This window comes from Mauremys reevesii, linkage group 1 (genome assembly GCF_016161935.1).
Source record: "Mauremys reevesii isolate NIE-2019 linkage group 1, ASM1616193v1, whole genome shotgun sequence".
Lineage (NCBI taxonomy): Eukaryota > Metazoa > Chordata > Testudines > Geoemydidae > Mauremys > Mauremys reevesii.
This window is the reverse complement of record NC_052623.1, coordinates 169,804,946-169,826,287: the sequence shown is the minus strand read 5'-3', so window position 1 is coordinate 169,826,287 and position 21,342 is coordinate 169,804,946. Positions and strand designations below refer to the sequence as shown.

Sequence of the window (21,342 nt, the reverse complement as noted above, 5' to 3'; positions counted from 1 at the left end):
TTGAAGCTTGTTAGTACCCCGTTTGCTTGATACAACAGTGATATTGGTAAGTTGTGGGAAAACAAGTCCTTGCCAGATCTTCTATCAGCCCCTCCAATTGAGAGTATGGTCTCCTGATTGTCAATGAAATTTACAAGTGGAGGATCTGTTGGACGGTCAGATAGTGACAGTCGCGCAGAAGGCTTTCCTCCCTCCCCCATCTGCACCTGTTTTTAACTCCTCTGAGGCAGGCCTCAATGCAATACTCCATGCTTTTGTTACTGCAAGATCAGACACAACAGCTCAGAAACTGAAGCTGGTGCAGAAAGTGACATCCCTCTTGTAAAGTGATGTGTCTCACTGGCAGCATGTGACAATAGTATTCTGGTATCTCCACTGGCTGCCTAGTGGGCCTGCCCCATAAAAGTGTTCCATATGATCACTTCCATGTCAAACCAACAACTCTCTCTCAAAAAGAATTGTTCATGTTCCAGAGCTTCCATTAAATCTCATCACCCTGACCATCTGAAAAACTCTTACTCTCTACCACTCCAGTCTCCTCTTCCAGCATGGTTACCCTTCTGTACTCTCCTGTTCTTAACCAGTTCACCTCCTTCGCACTCAGAAGACCATAAACTTCCTCTCCCGCTGCTACAACGACACTCTGAAATCACATCCCCAGAACTGCTGTTGGTAGCAATGGCATCGCTCTAGTCTGAAGCTAAACCACAAAATCTGAAAATATCACTAGACTCTGGATAAAACCTCCCTCTGGACTACTATGACCCAATATCATGTCCATAACTACTCACTGCACTAGCATTTACTCTTCAATGAGCTCCCTGGTCTTCTTACACCCTGTTTCACCTCCCTGGAGAAAATCTGCATTTTGAATTTTGCAGATTTCAATTTTTCTATTTTTAATTTTTGAGATTTCTCACATGAAGTCATCATAACCATCCCCCGCTGCAGTTGCAATCCTATCAACCCTCCACACTAATCCTTCCACAGCTTTCTACCCTCTTCTGGATATTCACACATTCTCAAACACCAGTCTTTCAATAAATAAAAATAACCCATGCAAAATCCTATTCCCTCTCATCTTGTCTCATCCTGCCTGACAACAACTCATCCACCGTTCCGTGTGCCACAGCAATAACCAGATACTTACTGTGTCTGATACCTTCCCCAACTTCCTCAGAAGTCCTGCCATATCACCACCTCCTCAAAAATTCCCCTTGCACTTGCTTTCTTTCACTTGCTGTTGTCTCATTCTTTTCTCAGCAAAGTCTTTAAGGGGAAAAAGGTCTTTGTTCCTCACCTTCCCAGAAAAACCTTCCCATTTATAACTTCCGTAATCCCAAGTCTGTCCTCCTATACGCGCTTTACAATCTGATAGAACTCTGGTGTACTCTCATCCTCCTTCACCTACATATACCATAAACCATGACAGCTTTCTTGACTGCTGTCACAGTTTGTCCCGATCTCAGAAACCTTGCTCTCTTGGTTTCACATATGCCAATCTAACCATTCCTTTGGTGACTGGCAAGGGACTCTCCAGTGCTGCCTTTGCCCCACCCCATACCCTTTCTCAATCCATTACAACTGATCTGCTCAGAGCATTTTTTAATTCAACCTTTGGTGCTGCTTCTGTGAAAACTATATCTAATTCTATAAATAATCCAACATTTCAGCCCTCTCCTGACTTGTCTCCTTCAATCTCATCACATCCTTCATTCACTTTCACTTCCTCCAGCTCCAAACATTCAAAACTTACCTGAAAACCTGAAGTAGCAAGAAGAGTAACCAAAACTTCATTACCCCACCCAACCTACCGTCTCCTTTCATATCTGCCCATGTGGTGAGGAAAACATCTAACTTGACCTATAACTCTTGCCTTTACATTTCCCGGGAATGGAAATCTAAGAAAGCTACTTAATCCTTATTTATGCCTGCATGGCATTTTCATCTGTACTGGTGTAATATTTTTGTCCCTAACCCTCAACTTTCCAAGATGACGTAGTATGTTTCTTCATACATTTGATAAAGTAGCGCTTGAAGTCTGTGAAAAGAGTGCTGTGCTAGGAGATGCAGAATTGTTCTGCTGACTATCCTGAGAACCCAGACCAGAGCTTGTCTTCATTGCAACAGCTAGTTTGAGTTACTCCACTCAAGCTAGCCTAGCACAAGTAAGGCTGTCTACACTAGCAAGTTTCTGCGCAGTAAAGCAGCTTGCTACGCTGTAACTCCCAAGGCATACACACTACCAAGTCACTTTGTGCACAGAAACTGCGTAGTTGCAACGCAAACAAACAAAAAACCACCCCAATGAGAGGCGTAGAGCTTTCTGCGCCAGGGCTACAGTGCTGCGGTGCCAGTGTGGAGATTACAGCTCTGCAATTGGCCTCCATGAGGTGTCCCACAATGCCTGTTCGCACCTCTCTGGTCATTGTAGGGTAAAAGTGAAGAAGCTGTGGAACGCCTACCACAAGGTGCAGGAGGCAAACCGCCACTCCGGAGCTGCCAGTTCAACAAAGAGCTGGACGCAATAGTCGATGACAACCGCACCTCCACTGCAAAGGCCGCTGTGGATACTTCATTGGCTTGTGTGCCAGTTGAGAGTGGACCAAGCCAGGAAGAGGAAATCTTGGATGAAGAGGGGGAGGGGGACCCAGAAGCAGAGGATGGCTCAGAGGCCAGAGATGCATGCAGCCAGGAGCTCTTCTGTACCCCAGAGGAGGGTAGCCAGTCACAGCAGCCAAATCTTGGTGAAGCACAAACAGGAGAGGAGGCCCCTGGTAAGTGGATCTGATTTTGGGAATTACTGAAGCGAGTTGTTGGGGTCAGAAGGGTTGCAGAAAGCAGGCTTGTCTCCCACCGCATGCCTAGTCTGAGCAGCGGAACAGGCTGTTGATAGACTCCCTCACTTGATAGTAATCTCCCTCAGAGATCTCCAGGAAACTCTCATGGAGATACTGGGCAATCTGCTGCCACAGGTTTCTCGGCAGAGCTGCTTTGTTTCTTGCTCCATTAACAGTAACTTTCCCACGCTACTTTGCCATCATGGGGGTGGGGGGAAATGACACCATTGCTGCACACAGGCGAGCCGCATAGGGGCCAGGATGGAAGCCACAGGCTTGGAGAAGACACCTCCCTTGATTCCCTGCTCACCCTCAGCAGCGAGATATCTTCCATTATGATCACATCCTATGGAAAGTGCGGGCACAGGAATGATTATCTGGCCCCCCCTACAGTGCTGGCTCTCCCTAAGAGCTAAGTGCCAGTGTACAGCAGGGTCCGGGAAGAGTGATTTCCCCTGCCCCTGCAGCTACTCACCATTTTGGGGGTCTTATGGCTCATGGGTGCTTGCCTGGGGTCAGCCAGTTAGTGACAGGTGTGTGAGTACTGGCTGTGTTTTAAAGCACTGAATCAGTGTTGTCTGTGTTGCAAACAATATTGCTTCTGTAAAGTGTTCACAGAGATGACCTTGGGAGCCCAGCCTCCCTCTTTGTTATCAGCGGCAGAACGGCTGCGCAGAATTAGAAAGTGGCCAAGAGGAACTAAGGAGGACTTTCTCCATGAGGTTATGATGTACTCCATCGCCGAGAAACAGGAATTGAAGGAGTGACAGGACAGCGAGAAGAGAGACCAAAAGGAGAACGTGGCACACCAGTAAGAAGTCCCAGAGCGGCTCTTGCCAAGTGGACACGCTCCAGGCAATACTAGCTCTTCAAACCAAGCAGCTCCGTGCCTCCTGCCCGTCACTAAACTCTTTCCCATGCACCTCCCACCCCAACACACTTATCAACCTCCTGGCTCCAGTCTATACCCGTGGCATTCCACTCCTCCCTCCTCACAGTCCAGCAGTGTGGACTCCCACTACCCACTGCACTCAACACCCATCCCTTTGCAGTTTGGCCCTGCTGAAGTACAGCACTCGCTGCATTGTACTCCAAAGGAGAAGGTTGGATGTGATACCTGGACATACACAAATCTGTAGCCGTCCCGGGACCCCTCCTCCTCTTGAGACCTTCCCTTCCACCATCCGCCGTCCCAGGACCTCTCCTTGCTGATGAATTTTTTCATTTGACTCTCTCCTCCGGTTGTTGTCTTTTTTAAAAGAATTGTGTTGGTTTGAAAGCAATTTTTATTCTAAGTGAAAGCAAAAAGAACACTGCAAAGTAACATACAATAATGTTAAGCCCCCTTTTTGCATCATGTGCACCAATCACCTCCTAGCATTACAAGCACTGCACTCCCGAGCACAGCAACAAATATTAGTGGCTTTCAGCTTCAAATTGCTGCCTCAAGGCATCCATGGATCCTTATGGCCCTGTGCTGTGCCCCTCTAACAGCCCTGGTCTCTGGCTGTTCAAACTCAGTCTCCAGGCGGTAAGCCTCCGTGGTCCAGCCCTGAGTGAAGCTTTCACCCTTCCCTTCACAAATATTATGGAGCGTACAGCACGTGGCTATAAGCATAGGAATACTGTCACTGGCAAGGTCCAGCTTCCCACACAGGCATCACCAACAGGCTTTTAAACAGCCAAGGGTACACTCAGTCGTTCTGCACTTGCTCAGCCAGTTGTTGAACTGCTCCTTGTTGCTGTCAAGTTGCCCCGTTTCTGGGTTCATAAGCCACAGCATTAAGGGATAGGCGGGGTCTCCCAGGATCACAATGGGCATTTCGACTTCCCCTACAGTGATCTTCTGGTCCAGGAAGAAAGTCCCTGCTTGCAAGCACTTGGAGGAGAGGAAAGTGATCAGGAACAGTCAGCATGGATTCACCAAGGGCAAGTCATGCCTGACTACCCTAATTGCCTTCTATGAGGAGATAACTGGGTCTGTGGATGAGGGGAAAGCAGTGGATGTGTTGTTCCTTGAATTTAGCAAAGCTTTTGATACAGTCTCCCACAGTATTCTTGCCAGCAAGTTAAAGAAGTACGGGCTGGATGAATGGACTATACAGTGGATAGAGAGCTGGCTAGATCGTTGGGCTCAACGGGTAGAGATCAACGGCTCCATGTCTAGTTGGCAGCCGGTTTCAAGCGGAGTGCCCCAAGGGTCGGTCCTGAGGCGGTTTTGTTCAATGTCTTCATTAGTGATCTGGAGGATGGTGTGGACTGCACCCTCAGCAAGTTTGCAGATGACACTAAACTGGGAGGAGTGGTAGATACACTGGAGGGTAGGGATAGGATACAGAGGGACCTAGACAAATTAGACGATTGGGCCAAAAGAAACCTGATGAGGTTCAACAAGGACAAGTGCAGAGTCCTGCACTTAGGATGGAAGAATCCCATTCACTGTTACAGACTAGGGACTGAATGGCTAGGCAGCAGTTCTGCAGAAAAGGACCTAGGGGTTACAGTGGGCAAGAAGCTGGATATGAGTCAACAGTGTGCCCTTGTTGCCAAGAAGGCTAATGGCATTTTGGGCTGTACAAGTAGGGGCATTGCCAGCAGATCGAGGGACGTGACCATTCCCCTCTATTCGACATTGGTGAGGCCTCATCTGGAGTACTGTGTCCAGTTTTGGGCCCCACATTACAAGAAGGATGTAGAAAAATTGGAAAGAGTCTAGCGAAGGGCAACAAAAATGATTAGGGGGCTGGAGCACATGACTTATGAGGAGAGGCTGAGGGAACTGGGATTGTTTAGTCTGCAGAAGAGAAGAATGAGGAGGGATTTGATAGCTGCTTTCAACTACCTGAAAGAGGGTTCCAAAGAGGATGGATCTAGACTATTCTCAGTGGTACCTGATGACAGAACAAGGAGCAATGGTCTCAAGTTGTAGTGGGGTAGGTTTAGGTTGGATATTAGGAAAAACTTTTCACTAGGAGGGTGGTGAATCACTGGAATGGGTTCCCTAGGGAGGTGGTGGAATCTCCATTCTTAGAGGTTTTTAAGGCCCGGCTTGACAAAGCCCTGGCTGGGATGATTTAGTTGGGAATTGGTCCTGCTTTGAGCAGGGGGTTGGACTAGATGACCTCCTGAGGTCCCTTCCAACCCTGATATTCTATGATTCTAACTTCTTGAACAGTCTAGTGTTCTGAAAGATGCGCGCATCATGCACCTTTCCAGACCAGCCTGCATTAATGTCCATGAAACGCCCATGGTGATCCACAAGCCCCTGGGGTATTTCTCAATGGTTCTCCTTGTGATTAATGTATTCAGTGGCTAGGTGGTCTGGTTCCAGAACTGGAACGTGCATGCCATCTATTGCCCCTCTGCAGTTAGGGAAGCCCATTTGTGCAGAGCTATCCACGCACATTGCCCAGAGTCATGGTCTTTCGGAACAGGATGCAATTAATGGCCCTGCACACTTCCATCAACAACTCCAACGGTCAACTTTCCCACTCCGAACTGGTTAGGTACCAGTCAGTAGCAGTCTGGAGTAGCCAGCTTCCACAGTGCAATCTCCACGCGCTTCTCCAGCGACAGGACAGCTCTCATTCTCCTGTCCTTGCGCTGCAGAGCTGGTGTAAGCTCATCACACAGTCCCACGATTGTGGCTTTCTTCATGTGAAAGTTCTGCAGCCACTGCTCATCATCCCAGACGTGCATCTCAATGTGATCCCACCACTCAGTGCTTGTTTCCCAAGCCCAAAAGCAGTGTTCCACTGTGATCAGCACCTCCATGAATGCCACAAGCAATCTAGTGTCATAGCTACTACACATGGCAAGAGCAATGTCACACTCCTCTTGCCTTTGTAGTTTAAGGAATAACTCCACTGCCACTCGTGACAAGTTGGTCAGAGCAAGCAGCACACTGGTCAGCAGTTCGAGATCCATTCCTGCTGCCCAAAAGAGGCAGGGAGAGCAGTACACAAACCTTTGAAAGATGGCGCCAAATGCTGACGGAAGCACAGGGATTGCTGGGATGTGAAGCAATGCATCATGGGGCATTGGAACAAGACCCAAGATGCCCCTCCACAAGTCTTAGCGGCAAAAGAGAAAGAGGTGATCTGTGGGATAGCTGCCGTGCACTGATCCGAATACCGCTGCAAGTGTCGCAAGTGTGAACACACTATCGTGCAGACAGCTGTCAGTGTGAACACACAACAGCGGTTTCCCTTCAGCACTCTGAGCGGCACGGTAGCTGCCGGCGCTGTAACTCTGCCAGTGTAGACGTGCCCTAAGTATCAGTCACCATGCTGCAAAACAGGAGCTACACTGAGTGATTGAACTCAGTGTAATTGGACTCAACTGCTGCATCCCCAATGCATTACAGGCCCCAGAATCAGCAAGAGACAAGCTTCAACCTACACCCTCTCACCAGCCAGCTAGCTCAAGCTTAAAGAACCACTTAAGTGGAGCCTCAGATGTTTGTGTGTGGATGGGAATCAGGTTAGGAGCAAAACTCAAATTATAGCCTGAGCTAATAATGCAGTAAAGACAAGCTCTAAATCAGAGGAAACTAACAGGAAGGGATAAACTCTAGAAAAGGCCAAGTACTGTACAGGCTGAGTTTTCTGTTTCAGTTATCAGAAAAACCCTCAAGAAGGGGATAGTATCAGGGTGTGTGTACTATTGCATGAGCAGGATGAGAACTCCACCTGCTTACATTGTGGTTCTAGTCTGAAGAGTTAGTATTTACAAGTATCTTTTTACTCAGCAGACCTACTTCCTGTTGATATCAGATTATATACAATTACTTTAACAAGAGATTTTGCTATGTTACTGCTGTCAGCCCTACAGAAACAACTCTGCTCTTGGACAGTGATTGAGATTCTCCTCCAGCTTGCATATGGACAACATTGATGATTTCCTTTCATAGGGCCCTGTTGTCTTTCATTATGTACTTTATTATACCCGTGCAATCCCACTGAAGGCCTTAAGGTTGCATAGCTATAATGGAGGGCAGAACTCCATCTGGAGAATATTTCTGGTGATGCTGCACAAGCCAAAATGAACACAGCTTCACATTCAGGTCTTACACTGGTTCTGTAAGTTGAAAAACAAATTTCTACTTGCAAATTGGAGTAGGACTCCTCTGTAAGATCAATGCAAAAAAAAAAAATATGGTTTCTAATAGGACTGTATCCCTTTAAATTTTCTCCTAGCAGACTGCAGCTGAATTCTCAAAAGTAAGGATGGTGCTGAACTAGATTTTTTTCTGTCTTGCAATAATATTGGGGGGAGAAGGAGGAGGAGAAAAAAGCAAAAACAAAACACACCACTAGTTACCAGTTACTTCCATTAGCCTAGGCTGCCTTCCATTCAAGCTTCTAAGACACCAGACGAAAAAAGCCAGGCTATAGGCTATATATTAACCAAGCATCGAGGAGACTCCACAGACCAGCATTTAGAGGATGGGGTGGGGAAGAAGTATACCCAGAGAAAGGTGAGAGAGAATTAAGAAGAAAAGATGAATGAAAACATTCCAGACCTTGAGATTCCAGTGAAATCAATCTACAAAGTGGTGTTGCAATCCAGGAAATCAATTAACTTTCAATCACTCCTAAGGCAAGTTAACCTCACAGAAAACTGTTTTTTCTCCTATTGAAGTAGACTAGGGATGTGAGAAAAAGATTAAGTCTGGAGAAGTCAGAGACAGCATTCATGCACAACATTCTGCTCAATTGGGTCATTACACCAATTGAATCTATTTCCCTATGTTAAGTTCTCCTCACACCTTCTATGGGCCATCTTAATTATCACTTCAAAAAGTTTTTTTCCTCCTGCTAACGATAGCTCATCTCAATTGATTAGACTCTGCCTGTTGGTATGCATACTTCCACCTTTTCACGTTCTCTGTATGTATAAATATCTCCTGTCTGTGTGTTCCATTCTATGCATCCGAAGAAGTGAGCTGTAGCTCACGAAAGCTCATGCTTAAATAAATTTGTTAGTCTTTAAGGTGCCACAAGTACTCCTGTTTTTTTGCGGATACAGACTAACACGGCTGCTACTCTGAAACCTGTCATTCTGTTCAAGTAATTTCATGTCTGAAAGGGTAACACTGAGGTCTCTTTCTGCAAACAAAGTGATGGAGTATCATGTACTGTGAGAGTCCTGGCTAGACCGAGGACAAAGTACCATCAGTCTTCAGTGGGCAGGTGAAAAAAGCAGATGGCTGAGACACAGGGAAGTGAACTGAGGGAAAGCCATGGAAACACACTGGATATTCAAACAGCCATATCCAACTAGAACAGGCAACAACCACCATGTATGAACTCCTATAGTAGATCTACAGACTCACTGCAGCTAGAAACAGACTGTAAAGGGCAACCAGAAACTTCAGACAAACTTTGCTTTTCAACTCATTCTTTCCACAGAATTAGTGATCCCAAGGAGAATCAGAATGCTTCTGAATTAACAGTGGCATTTATGGGAAAGGAAAACAGATATTTTTGGGACACTTGCTGCATTTCAGATTATCTTTAGCTTTGAGTGAAGCTTTGCAGATAATACATTTCTCAACTTATTGTTGGACATTTCCTCCAAAGCTTTATTGCTGTAATAAGCCACTCAGTCAAAGGGTAATCAAGTTAATGTGTATGAGAACTACTTGCATTAAATTAAGCCTAATGTTCGGGGGGGGGGGGGGGGGAAATCGCTGTCCTTCAATAAATAATGTGATTACCTGAAGTAAAATAGAATTGTCAATAAACCATTGCTCAATGAGATGTCACAAATAATGAAGGCAAAAACATCTTTAAAATCCATGACAGTATTTCAGTAACGACATTCTAATTTTGCTTGAGATTATATTTCTATAACTATTTTCAGTTGCTTGGAGCTGAAACTTTTCTGGATTAAGAAAAAAAATCATTGTGTGTGTTTTTGTTTTTGTTTTGGGGTTTTTTTGGAAGGCGGGGGTTTAAAATCAGTTAATCTGATTTTAGATTATCCCCTGATTAGATTAACTATGGGGAGGAAAACTGTGTAATAAGAGCTGGAACAAAGTGGGTGAAGAAAGAAAAAATTACATAGAAAGATGTACTGAATACTATGAAGCAGTAACCTTTTTGCATGATAAAACATAATACTTATGTTCACAGGGTAGATAGCCCTTAGTTTAAGTATCTATAGTATTCAAAGCACTGAAATTGTTACTTTTGTATTACTGCACTTTGGGCTTTAAGTTTTATAATAATAAACGTAAGGATTTTCTGGTGAAGATAGAATAACTTTAAATGGTTTGGTTTTTAAACTTCAAAGTTGATACATATGAAGACCTTAGTATTGAAGGGATATTGTGTCTTGTTTGAAGAAGTGTTTGGGGGTTTTTTAAGCTAGATTTATTAACATATCTGAAACCTGTTCTGCCTCTATGCAGGTGATTACTTTCCTTGCCTATTTAGGAAAGTAATCACTTTTTAGGCAAGGAAGTTTGATACTCTCTGGAACTTCTGCAGTTATCCCTGGAGATCTTAAGAAAATGTACACAACCTGTTCTCTCACCCTTTGCCGATCTTCAGCTCTTTTAAAACTGTATTCTATGTGAGACAGGAACTGTCTTCCTCTGTTTAGAGTATATATATATCTTTTTATAAAGAGTTTGGACCTATTATCCTCTGAGCCTTACCCAATGACTTTTTACCACCCTCTTTCTGTTTATTATTTCAGGAAGACCCTAGGCAGCAGGACCTCAGCTGTGTAAGTTGTCAATGACAAATTGACATCAGAAGCTGAGGACCTGCCCCTGGGAGCGTGATGAGTCTCTCTCATTCTCCTCCACTCCTCAATGGCAGCATTTATGCTTAAAATAAGCGCTGTTTCTTTTTTAATACTAATGGAAAGGGCCTATCAAATTCGCAGTCCACTCTGGTCAATTTCACAGTCACAGGATTTTTAAAATAGTAAATGTCATGATTTTAGCTATTTAAATCTGAAATTTCACAATGTTGTAATTGTAGGGGTCCTGACCCACAAAGGAGTTGTGGGGGTGGTGGTTATTGAAGTGGGGGGGGGGGAGAGAAGAGTTGCAGTACTGCTACCCTTATTTAGGCGCTGCTGCTGGCAGCGACCCTGTCTTCAGAGCTGGGCAGCTAGAGAGCGGTGGCTGCTGTCTGGGAGCCCAGCTCTGAAGGCGGAGCTGCCACTAGCAGCAGTGCAGAAGTAAGGATGGCATGGTATGGTATGGTATTGCCACCCTTCCTTCTGTGCTGCTGCTGACCGGGCGCTGCCTTCAGAGCTGGGCACTTGGCCCACAGCCGCTGCTCTCCGGCCGCCCAGCTATGAAGACAGCGCAGACGTAAGGATCGCACCACCACGACCCCCCCCCCAAATAACCTTGCAACCCCCCTGCTACTCCCTTTTGGGTTAGGACCCCCAATTTGAGAAATGCTAGTCTCCCCCATGAAATCTGCAGAGTACAGGAAAAAGCACACAGAAGACCAGATTTCATAGGCCGAGATGCGTTTTTCATGGCCATGAATTTGGTAAGGCCCTACTTATGGATTAGGTATCTTGTTCCAACTATCTCAGTCTCCAGCCCCAATAGTCTGCTCCTCATAAGGGTTGGCTTTAAAATTAACGGAGAGAGAAGAGAAAAAGGTGTACTTGCAGACTGCAATGGAAAGAAGCAAACCTAAATGTGCTAGTGCCAAGATATAAACACATTTTGAGTGAAGGTGCTGATGCTGGTAGACAGACTACACCAATTAAGTTGATTGCAGAGGGCACAATGATGGGTTCTGAATACACAAGAAAGTAAACACATGGATCTTACTCTAGTAAACGCTATATCTGGCTCTTCTCCCAGGTGGTTTATTACTACTGGCCTCTGCTATCTCACCCAACATGCAATATCCCTACTATGCAGGGTGGATAATAGCTATTGAAGAGAGTAACCTGCTGCCTTGCAAATAAATTCAGATTCTTAATTTGCACAATGCAGTTAAATTTGGGACCATTGTGGTGAGAATATAATCCATATATTTTGCTCAAAGACATCTAGTTGAGAGTCAAAGGTATTTAAACTGGTCAGCCTACTTCAAGACATTACCAGCTGCTGTTTTAATCAGTGAGGAAGTTTGTTTCTATAACTGGGCAGCATATCAAAGATGATGATTGGGTTTAAATTTCATTTAAAAATCAACTCATGGGAGAAGAATCATGCTCCCATTCTATTTAGCTAAAACTGTAGGCTGCTGACAATCTGGAAGGGGATGGGCACTCTGTAATACACAAGCCACATCAACGGAATACATATGCATAGAAAAGAACACACACTGACCTGGAAGGTTACTAACAAAAATAGAAAGCAAGACCCTAGAGGCAACCCCATTTGTAACACCCTTGTATCTCCAGCTAGCAATTTTCAAGGAAGCCTTCTTCCTAAGAGTCCCCAGGTAACCAGAAAACCACTTTATAGAATTGCTGCTAATACCAATTCTTGAGTTTTAAGTGAAGCAGTTTAAATAAAATGCCTCCAACTGGAGGTTGGTAAAAATTCCTCTTGGAATATGGAGGGTGTCCATATTGTTCATAGAGCCGCTGTTTTGAAAGTAACAGACTTGAAATACATTGGTAGAATGGCTAGTTCTAAAGCTAAGGTCCTAGTCAGCACTTCAGTGAAAAAACCTCTAAGGAAAAGGGACCATAGAACACTTACCTTTTCTGCAAAGAAACCCTCTTGCTTAGAGGCTTCAAAGAGAACTTCTAATAGACAAAGCATATTATCCTTTAGCTCAATAGATAGCCCCACTGATTCTGGATACAAGACATTTCCAGTTCGATTCCTTTTTGGAATGGATTCCTCAGCAAAAAGGAGAATCCTTCATTTAATATTTACTGACTTGGCTACCTTTTGGTTCACATCAGGCTTTCTAATTTTTACTCATTTTTGCTAGAATGCACTTATTTCATTAGTTCTTATTATAATTATGGTTGAGATGGCATTCATTCTATGTTTTTATTTTTAAGTGGTTTATGCTGTAACTAAGATGTGAAAAATGTCAGTCCCCAAAATGCTTGTTCTCAACCCAGAAGTGAATTTTATTTGAAAGACTGAAAATCTGCTTGCTCATATTTGGAGAAATGCACGTGCATTTCTAATGCATTACTTACTAAAAATTCTCAAATATTCTGTTTTTAAAACAGGAAGATTAAATATGCTAACACAGAATTAAAATGGCAAAACCATCCAAAATTCAAAGTTCAGAAGCTCTGGAAACCACCTTCCAGCCACATTGCATAAATGCATTAAGCTTCACACTACACATGGGAATATTTATACAACACCATAAGTGTACATGACAAACACTTTACAAAACAAGACCATAATTCCTGCTCCAAAGATTTTATAATCTAACTCAGACAAAAGGCACAAGGCAACAGTTCAGGTATAGGACAGTGTGAAGCCACCACTGGTGAGGAAGGCATCAGGTAAGGAGGAATGGGTTTCACATAAAGAGCCAAGGGCAGGGAGTGTCTTATTTTTAGACTGCAAGACATTCATGGCAGGGAGTGCTGCTTCCTATACATTTGTACAGTGCCTAGCACAGCTGGAAACAGATACATAAGACAATGGAAAGATCTGAAGGAAGACAAAAGGCACTTGGACAAGTAGTGATTTTTTCCTCAGGCATGCATGCACCTGCTGTATTGAGAGTAGGAGATGGCACAAAGGGAGGCATGAAGCTCAGAGTGGGAGCAGGAGGCAGAGAGAGAGCAATAAAATGAGAAAGGAAGGCGCTAGAAAGGAGAGTGGGAGGAATAAGAGCAAAATGTGAGCAGGGAGGAGTATTCGATCTGGTAAAAGCACAAGAAGCTAAATAAGAAATGGAAAATATTACATATGTGCAAGGGGGCCGGAGTAATAGTTGCTGTGGAAACCTTAACTTTGAATTCTGTTGCTAAAAATCTAGTAGTTCTATCGATCTAGTTATTTATACCATGCTCATCACTGTAGCAGGAACACCTAGTTCCTTGAATAATTTACGTTATGTAGTATAGCTTATCAATTAGCGAATATTGCAATTAATAGCTGTTAAATCCAGTATCAAACAGTTCTTTTTAACTTCTGAAAGTAGTGATCTCTTGAACCAGATATCACGTAGGGTAATGGGGGATTATTCTGCATTCAGGGTTACTGAATGGTTATGCTGTATAGCCACAACAAATGATTCTGAGCACATCAGAAAAAGTGTACTGTAAGTTGTTCATGTCTCCCTCTTCCAAAAATGGACCCTAGAGCTGGGTCATTCAATAGATTAAACAGGATTTACAGAAATCCATTCTAACAGATTAATCAGTGAATCCTAAAAGACTTCTTAAAGAGGCAGTTTGTCAGCTTATTTTAACCCAAAACATAGTCGGCATTGTTGGAATAAATAAATAATAAATAAATAAAAGAAAAACCACTAGGAGTCTGGTGGCACCTTAAAGATTAACAGATTTATTTGGGCATAAGCTTTCTGGGTAAAAAACCCACTTTTTCAAATGCATAGAGATATGAAGAAGTGGGTTTTTTACCCACGAAAGCTTATGCCCAAATAAATCTGTTAGTCTTTAACGTGCCGCCGGACTCCTTGTTGGTTTTGTGGATACAGACTAACAAGACTACCCCTCTGATAATTGTTTGAATACACACACAGCCAAATTCTGAAGCCCCTAGTCATTACTCAGGTCATATTTTCATTAAAGCTAAGGTGAGTTTTACCTGTGTAATGACTGAGTAAGAACACCAGAATATGGCTATTAATGACAAACAAAGACATCACTCAAGATCACTAATACAAAACCAGAGCAACGAAAGGCCACAAGAGTAAGTTATCCTGTTGGAGAAGGCATTAAACCCCATGACCATAAATGCCTAATTCAATAGAATTCCCTACCCAAACTTGTCCCTCAATTCTCCTTGAGCCACAAAAATTCCTACAGCCTTAATAGGACTAGAGTAGCCCTTGTGTGGGCATCCTCATACCAGAGAGACAAGTCCTGTATATCTAATTCCTCCTCTTCTATACACAACTGGTGGGAAATTTTTGCTCTCCTCACAATTTACAGAGAAGATAGGCCACTACATCAGCACTTTATGGGTTTCTCCTAGCAAAGTAGAACGTCATTCTCGAAACACACACATTGAGTCAGTCCAATTATTATTATTTAGTAGTTGCCAACATCCCCACCAAGATGAGGGCCCCATTATACTAGGCACAGTACAAACACATAGCAAGAGATGATCCCTGCAGGACAGACTTTATAAATAGACAAAAAACTATCCACTAGATTACACTGCCTCCTAATGAGCCCAGCTGTCATATGTAGTATGATAAGAAGAGCAGTCTGGTTGAATAAACTGACTCCATCTAGGGAGAGGGCAGACTAGGGTTTTACATGGAAACTAACAAGGACTCCTCCTGCTATTTATCCAGAAAGCAGCTTTCTGCTGGATAGGGCCCATATAGTTAAGATGAAACTAAGCCTCATTTGCCCTTGTTCAATAAATTATATCACGCTGTTGAAGTGCCACTGAAATTGACAGCAGCTTTTCCATAATACAGGAAGAAAAATAGGTGCTCTTATCACAAATTAGGCACCAGAAGTAATCACTCAACAGATCTGAGTTTTTCCTAGTTATTTTAATTTACAATGTTTAGTATTATGGATGTAAAGAACTGCTTGACAACTATTAAATATGCATTTTCCAGTTTGGCAGGTGAAGATGAAAACTGCTACAGAACTAGAAATATTAGTGGGAAGGGGCTTCTAAAATAAGGAAAAGTCAACTCTTCTCTAAAAGTTTTCATTCCTGAATTCTTTGTGACCTTATGCAAAACACTGCACTTCAGTTGCTCAGAGAAATTAAGGACCCTCTTGTGCAATCTCAAGATCATACTTATGCGAGTAGTTCCATTTAAGGCTGAGATTATGTGCATAAATAAGTGCTCACTAATTTAATAGTTGCACAAGCAGACCCTAAAAGTAGTAATTTAAGTCATTTTCACTTATTTAGATCCTGATCTGGCAAAGACTTGCTTAGGTTTATATACAGTGAATAGTCCCATTGACTTCAATGGAGTACTCACCATGTTTACATTTAAGCACATTCTTAAATGTTTGCAGCATGAGGGCCATAATGTAATGTTGAAATATAGTAAATTTAGGTTTAGGTTTTTGTAAAAAAAAAAAAAAAAAAAAATAGGAATAACTCTCCTAGAGCAAAACAAGTGAAGTTCAGCGTCTTTTAGAACCTTGACTTTCCTAGATTTTACATAGTTTCTCTGATGCATTTTCTACATTCAGAGGTCTACTCCACCACCACCCCCCCCCCCCCGTCCTCCATCATGCACATGCATAATTCCATTTTACCACTAACAACCCCTTGAAGGAGTAATCCATTTACAGTCTTCCACTTTATACACTAGAAACTAGATATGCAAATATATCCATATGCAGCAGCACACATTCTCTGTTCAATATCTACTAAACAACTTGGTGTCAAAGTATATACTTTAACTGCATTTCCATGTAGTAATCAGACAATGTACAGAATACTGAAGCTATGATTTTTACAATGTTTAACTTATCTGCATGGGATTTTGCAAAGGTAAAGAGAGAAGGGGATTTAGACTGTATTCACTGACATATGACAAATAAAATCATAAAGGAAACCCACACAGCAAATATCACGTTCTTCACATTATTTATATACAGGTCTCAAAGTAGTGCTATTCTACCTGACTGCAGGGCTAGACAGACAATTTTTTAAAGAGAACAGGAGTACTTGTGGCACCTTAAAGACTAACAAATTTATTTTAGCATGAGCTTTCATGGGCTACAGCTCACTTCTTCGGATGCATAGAATGGAACACACAGACAGGAGATATTTATACATACAGAGAACATGAAAAGGTGGAAGTATGCATAACAACAGGAAAAGTCTAATCAAGATGGTCACAAGTCTGACAGCTTTTTTAAGCAGTCATTTTGAAAGCTGGAATCCTGAAACTTGTAACGGCAGCCTCTGGCACCATGATCCAGTGCAGACCCTGAAACAAGATGCATTATTCTCTATAGTCCAAAATCTTGAAGATCAAGCTCACTGAAATACACATTTCCATACCTCTGCATCATCCGCTCTCAAAAGGGAGCTTAAGAAATTGACAACTAGTAAACAATCTCTTACCAACTTGTCAACCACTTTGAGGACCAGTTAAGGCGATCTCAGTATGAACGTTATTCACTGATTATGCCCACAGCTGAAGACTGTAAACAAAAGCAGGCCCCGGCCAGCAGGACGGCGCCGGCAGCTTGCAGCAGCATAATGAATAAGTGGCATGGTGATTCGAGTGGTAAAGTCTTCCATAGGCATCCTAATGTACAATGCCCGGAGCGCGTACACCTCGCAGAACCACACACATAAAGGACGTATCCCGCCACACTAAATAACCCCGAACAAATGTTGGCTTTGATCTTTGAGCAATTCAGATGTAAATGAGGGGAAGGGATTATGAGGTTGGGGGGTTAAACAATCTTCCCTTCTGCGCTGCTCACTCAGCTCCATCTGTAGAAATACCCGTCTGCGAACAAGGAATCCTCCGATCCCATTGTCATTGTGGCAAATATCTACCTACCAGCTCCAGTCCGCATCTCGCCTTTGCACGACAACCCCGAGGTTACGGGCAAGCCACTCGCTCCGCAGTCCGCACCCCCACCCCTAACCCCGGGCTGGCGTCGCTGCAAGCAGCTCCAGGCTCAGCGATACACTGGAGCCGAGACCTCCCCCCTCCAGCGCCACGACAGAGCGAGCTCCCCTCCCGCTGGGGAGAGCAGGAGAAAACAACCTCCCCTGCTGCATCCGACCCAGGCGTCCTCCAGCCACAGCTGCTCTGTCTGGCTCCAGCCTCCTCGCTCACCGCCGGGTCCCTTTCCCCCGAGCCCAGCCCGGGGGAACACACAATGCCCGCCCGGCACGGTGTCACCCCGCTCTCGCCAGCGCTGGGACCCGGAGAGCGGGCAGCGGGGCAGGACAATACGGGCAGCTTCCCCCGCGCATCCCCTGCCCGCGCGGCGCCCCAGGTGCCCGGCCCCGGCCCCCGACCTACCTGCCATGGCTCCGCCCTGCCCCCGAGCCGGCCGCGGGGAAGGGGGCGCTGGGGAAGGGCGCACACGGGGAGAAGGAGCCGGAGCCGCCGCTGCTGCTGCCGCCGCCGCTCACACCGCGTCCCTACCAATAGCGGCTGCTGCCATATTGTTACGGCAGGCGCTGCGAAGGGCGGGGCCAGCTGGCTCCTTGGATACCGAACGCCATTGGCTGCCCCGCCGCTCCGTCTGACCCAGGCGGGCCAATGAGGGGAGCCGGCGGCGAACAGCGGGGCGTTCGGAGTTGGAATGTTGGGTTGGGTGACAATAGCGCACGCGGCGCTCAGGTGGGGCGGAGGGGCGGGGCCCCTGGGAAGGGGGCCTGTCCCAAGGGGCAGGGCCCCCACCCCTCGCCGACGCACGTGCCTTGCGACGTTCCGAACGCTGGGGGAACCTGTCACAAAAGCGGACCCCCGACCAGCGGGGCTGCCGGTCACTCTCACGTCCCCCCCCCAGCCAGTCAAAGCCAAGGGAGGGGTGAGATGAAGTTAGCGCGCGCGGCGCGGGGACCCTGCGGGATTGGCTGCCTGCGGGGAGCTCTGCCCCGCCTTCCCGGCCCGAGGGGGGGGGCAGTAAACAGACCCAGCCTGTAACACGTGGGCAGCTGCGGGAGCACCGCCTGCAGGGGGCGCGCGCGTCGCCCCTGGGACAGGCGGGCGGGAGCCCGCGTTGCTATGCGACCCCGGAGCCCCAGCCCTGCCCCGGGCTCACGCGCTGGGACCCTGCCAGCGGGGCCGGCCCAGAGCCCAGCCCAGTCACTGGTACCCCGGGCCCTGGGCTGGCGGTGGCCAGGGGACAGCCTTTAGTGTGCCCGGCTGTCCCTCGCTCTTCCGTCCTCCCTCCAGCTGCGTGCTGAGCTGCCAGGAAACCCGTGGCTGTAGTATGGGAGCAGCCTGGGGAAACAGGGTTCATCACAAACTAAGCGGGGAGGGGAAATATTTCCGGGAACCTCTTGCTAAAACATCCGCAGCATATTGGACTCTAAATACTTATTTAATGTACCCCTTAAAATACATCACCTGCAACCAAAACAAAACTACCCTTTTACCTAGGGCAGATGTTACTTGGTGTTCTAGTCAGGGACAGCCAGCCTGGAAATGGGGTCAGTGTCAGTCCTGCTCACAAGCTCTGGGCCCTAGAGCAATAACAATAAATAATTATAATAACAATGTATCATCTACGGTGGAAACAAGAACATGACCAACATTTGCTTGCATGCCATGAGAAACTGGTGAAAAAACAGCATTTGCCAACTAGAAAGAAAAACAATTTTAAGAACATGGTTGTTTTCAGGGGGTCTATGAAGGTTTTTATTAACAATGGGAAACTATGGAAAACATACAAAATGCATATCCAACAACATGCCTGTCAAATGAAAAATGTTTTTGATATGATCCCTTTCTTCCCTGCGCACCAACCATAGCCATTATATAAACAGACATCATTTGGATTTAACCTTGTTTTACTATCAGTAAGAAACAGTTAAGACTGGGGCCTTGTCTATACTTAAAAGTTTTGGTGGTATAGATATGTTAGTCAGGAGTGTGATTTTTTTCCCCCACCCAACAGCTATGCCAGCAAAAGCCCTAGCATAGACATGGGTCAGCCAGATCTACATTAAAACATTAGGACGACCCAGCTGTGTCACTCACCTGCACCGCTGCAGTGCTGCATGTATAGACATGGCCTTAGAAAGACTATCTTAAGCTATTACAAGGTATAAAACCATCTCTCCCTCCTCACTCCACCCTCACTCACCCCACTGCCCATTTAATTTTGTTTAAATTATGTATGATGATTTCAAATGAAGGGCCTGATGATGCTGCCCATACTCACATCTGTAATCATAGCAGTAAGATCAGACCCTATTACCTCTTGAGACGTTCTTCTTTATGAATGACTAGCAATAAATGACACAAATGGTCTCTAAATCCTATTTTCCAGTCTTTAAGTCATTTTGGTCTTTTGCCCTCTCCTCCCCACCAGCTTGCACTTTAGTAAGTAGTTCAATAATAATATTGAATAAAATAATTCAAGTTTTAAAAATCATCCTGTTTGTTCTTAAAAATGTTACATGATAAACTTTGAGAAATACCATACCATTTAGGAATCTTGAAGGAGGAAGAGTGAGGAGCTAGCTAATTTAAGGTTGCAAATTGTATGTTTAATATTTCATAGCAGTGGCATGCCTGGAGGCATCAAAAGGGGATTAGGTGTGTCATACTTTGGAACCATTCATTTAAATTATATATTTTATTGACATGTTGGATCAAATACAACATGCTTATTTTAATGGTTTAGCTACCCAGATTTTGACATCTAAATGGATAGTAATCAATGAAATGCCAATAAGCCCTCGGTAGTTGCTAGGTTTTAAATCCCCACTTCTTGCTCTGTTCACCCAGAGAAGTGCTCTGATGATGTAATGCTTCTGTCTCATGGTTTACTGGCTGAATGTGCTTCTGAGATGACCAGATCACACAACTCTGATTGGTCATGTAGCTGAAATTCGCTCTGTATAAAGGAATTTTGTTGGGGTTATTTTTGGTTGGTTGATTGGTTTCTGTTTTTCCACTAGATTGCATTATTCCAAATATAACACAGATAAACAAATGCTAAGGCATCTGTATTGGATACCCACACTCGTGCACAAAAATAAGGAAAAAAGTGTACTGTGCATACAAAGCATGCTACTTTCCCTCAGTTATCACATCTTGCTATTCTTTCCCAAACTTGGCATAGCACATATTCTTCACTGAGGATGACATGCATGCCAAGCTTCACTTTCTTAAAATTAATCTCTTTGAGTTACCCAAGCACAAATAGCAATCTGAATTATCTTTAGACACAATCCAGTAATAATAATAATAATTGAATTGATTTTCTTCAGTGATATCTCAACCATTGATTGTCTGCTGCTATAATATTTTTTCAGCATAGTTAAACATTTTGATGGAAATTAAACCAGTACATTATCTGAATGTTAACTGAACAGCGTTTGTTTCATAAGAATTTGGGAGAACACCTAGCTTTAGACATTGGTCCAATTTGTATACTGTATGTTTTCATTAATTATTGAGAGCTGGGTAGATACATTTTAAAATCAGTGAATAAATTGTGTTTCTTAAAAGGAAGTATTTTACAATAATTAAACTACATAAAGATATTTTTAAAATAAATGAAAATGCGAGCTCCCCTTCAAACATCAAGATGGGCAATTCCAAATAAATTATTGTTGTTACTATTAATATTTTTTAATTTACCAATTAAAAATACTTACTTTAATATTTTAATAAATATGTTATACATATGTTTATGCATATTTCATTTT

General features: G+C 44.2%; 1 protein-coding gene across 4 annotated transcripts in view; it reads right to left on the bottom strand.

The window, feature by feature from the left end:
• TIAM1 (TIAM Rac1 associated GEF 1) overlaps positions 1-18,143 on the bottom strand; it is a 267,398-nt gene extending 249,255 nt beyond the window's left edge. For 2 of the 4 annotated variants that reach the window (XM_039520734.1, XM_039520732.1), the window contains exon 1: positions 17,975-18,143. The gene's annotated coding sequence lies outside the window, so the exon portion shown is untranslated. Of the gene's footprint in view, positions 1-3,957; positions 4,090-17,974 lie in introns of all 4 variants that reach the window. The other 2 variants (XM_039520731.1, XM_039520735.1) reach the window with 2 other exon arrangements.
• Between the last annotated feature and the right edge of the window lie 3,199 nt (positions 18,144-21,342).